The sequence below is a fragment of the Monodon monoceros genome, unplaced genomic scaffold (genome assembly GCF_005190385.1).
Source record: "Monodon monoceros isolate NGI ecotype Baffin Bay Population unplaced genomic scaffold, NGI_Narwhal_1 Super_Scaffold_13, whole genome shotgun sequence".
NCBI classification, from domain to species: Eukaryota; Metazoa; Chordata; class Mammalia; order Artiodactyla; family Monodontidae; genus Monodon; species Monodon monoceros.
Window position 1 is genome coordinate 16142602 of NW_021703769.1, and position 2977 is coordinate 16145578.

At 38.1% G+C, this 2977-nt stretch overlaps 1 non-coding gene across 1 annotated transcript; it reads right to left on the reverse strand.

Moving 5' to 3' along the window:
* Window positions 1–531: 531 nt before the first annotated feature.
* On the reverse strand, window positions 532–650 carry LOC114895071. The gene has a single exon (XR_003793384.1). It is a non-coding gene; the product is annotated as a 5S ribosomal RNA (ribosomal RNA).
* Between the last annotated feature and the right edge of the window lie 2327 nt (window positions 651–2977).

The following is a 2977-nucleotide window of genomic DNA, read 5'->3' on the forward strand; positions in this document are numbered from 1 at the left end:
CTAAACAAAATCAGGAAAACAGTACATGAACAAAATGAGACGTTCAACAAAGAAACTGAACCAGGGAATTTGATCAAAAGCTTCAACAGCAGACTCAGCCAAGCAGAAGAAAGAATCAGTGAACTCAAAGGCGCATCATTTGAAACCAGCCAATCTGTGAAACAAAAGGAAAAAAGAATGAGAAAGAGTGAAGAACACCCGCATGAACTCTAAGACAGCAACAAGAAAAAATATATATATGTGCATTATGTGAATCCCAGAAGGTGCAGAGAAAGAGAAAGGGGCAGAAAGATTATTTGAAGAAATAGTGACAGAAAACTTCCCAAACCTTTGGAGGCAAATGAACATCCGTATCCATAATACCCAAAGAATCCAAAATAGGCTGAATACAAAGAGATCTTCAATGTGACAGATTATAATCAAACTGTCCGACGTCAAAGATAGAGGGAATTTTTTAAAGCAGCGAGAGAAAAGTCACTCATCACATACAGTGGAACCCCCATAAGATTATAAGAGGATTTTTTTTTTCTAAGACTACAGTACCCAGTATTCCCAGGCGGTCTCCCATCCAAGTACTAACCAGGCCCGACCCTGCTTAGCTTCCGAGATCAGATGAGATCGGGCGCGTTCAGGGTGGTATGACCGTAGACCAAGGGGATTTCTTAACAAAACAATGAAGGCCAAAAGATAGTGGGATGATATATTCAAAGTGCTGAAAGGAAAAAAAAAAAGCCTGTCAACAAGGAATACTCTGCCCAACAAAGCTGCCCTTCAGAAGTGAATGAGAGAAAAAGACTCTCCTAAACAAATAAAAGCTGAAGGAGTTCATCACAACTAGATCTGCCTTACAAGAAATGCTAAAGGGAATTCTCCAAGTTGAAATGAAGGATGATAAGTAGCAACATAGGAAGGCATGAAACTTACTGGTAAAGGTAAGTATATAGTAAAATTCAGAATACTCTAATATTGTAATGGTGATGCATAAATCATTTTTAACACTAGCATAAAAGTTAAAAGACTAAAGTATTTGAATAACCATAGCTACAGTAATTTGTTAATGAGTACATATTATAAAAAGATGTAAATAATGATATCAGTAACATAAAATGGGGGAGAGTAAAGGTGTAGAATTTTTGTATGTGATCAAAATTAAGTTGGTATCAGCTTAAAATACACTGTCATATTCCTGATGAACATAAATGCAAAAGTTCTCAACAAAGTACTAGCAAATTGAATTCAACAGATTATTTAAAAGATCAGGGGCTTCCCTGATGGCACAGTGGTTAAGAATCCACCTGCCAATGCAAGGGACATGGGTTCGAGCCCTGGTCCAGGAAGATTCCACATGTCGTGGAGTAACTAAGCCCACGCACCACAACTACCGAGCCTGTGTTCTAGAGCCCATGAGCCACAACTACTGAGCCCATGCACCACAACTACTGAAGCCCGTGTGCCTAGAGCCCGTGTTCCGCAACAAGAGAAGCCACCGCAATGAGGAGCCTGCACGCCGCAATGAAGAGTAGCCCCCACTCGCCACAACTAAAAGAAAGCCCACGCACATCAACAAAGACCCAACGCAGCCAAAAATAAAGAAATAAAGAAATTTATTAAAAATAAATAAATAAAAGATCATACACCATGTTCAAGTGGGATTTATCAATGGGATGCAATAATAGTTTAATACATATGAATCAATCAATGTGATTCGCCACATCAACAGAATGTAGGATAAAAATCTTACGACCATTCCAATAGATGTAGGTAAAACCATCTCACGAAATTCAACATCCTTTCATGATAAAAACTCTAAACAAATCAGGTATAGAAAAAATGTATCTTAACATAATAAAGGCCATATATGACAAGCCCACAGCTAAAATCAGTCAATGATGAGAAGCTGAAAGCTTTTCCTCTTAAGATCAGGAAAAAGAAAAGGATGCCCACTGTCACCACTTCTATTTAACATAATAGAAGCATAACTTGTTTTACTGTGCTTCACTTTATTGTGCTTTGCATATATTGCATATTTTACAAATTGAAGCTTTGTGGTAACTCTGCATCAAGCAAGTTTATCAGCACCATTTTTCCAACAGCATTTGCTCACTTCATGTCTCTGTGTCACATTTTGGCAATTCTCGAAATATTTTAAACTTTGTCATTATTATTGTATCTGTTATGGTGATCTGTGATCAGTGATCTTTGTTGCTACTATTGCAAAAAATTACAACTTGCTGAAGACTTGGATGATGGTTAGCATTTTTTAGCAATAAAGTATTTTTTAACTAAGGAATGTACATTGTCTTGTTAGACATAATGCACACTTAACAGATTACAGTATAGCATAAATATAACTTTCATATGCACTGGGAACCAAAAATTTTGTGTGACTTTTACTGCAATATTCACTTTATTGTGGTGGTCTGGAACCGAACCTGAAATATCTCCGAGTTATGCTTGTACTGGAAGTCCTAGCCAGAGCAATTAGGCAAGAAAAATAAATAAATAAAAGGTATCCCAATTGGAAAGGAAGAAGTAAAATTGAACCTGTTTGCAGATGGCGTAATCGTATATGTAGAACACGCTAAAGCTACAACAACCAAAAAACCTGTTAGAAACTAATAAACAAGGCTAAGATATTAGGTTAAGATTGTAGAGCTTGATCCTGTAAGCCAGGGACTGCCAACCCAACAGAGCATCCAAATTGCCTGCGCTCCAACTTTGTGGACTCTGGTCCAACTGGTCTGGGTCCCTCAGCTTCTAATGAGAAGCCAAGGTTAAGGACCCGGGCTGAGGCATCAAGAAGAAAGTCAGAAAGATTTTCAAGCAGGGGAGGGACATGATCCCATCTTCTTTTGGTTTTTTTTTCTATTTATTTATTTATTTGGCTCATCGGGTCTTAGTTGCGGCACACGGAATCTTCAGTGCAGCATGTGGGATCTTTTGTTGCAGCACTCAAGGGCTCTTTGTTGTGGTGCAC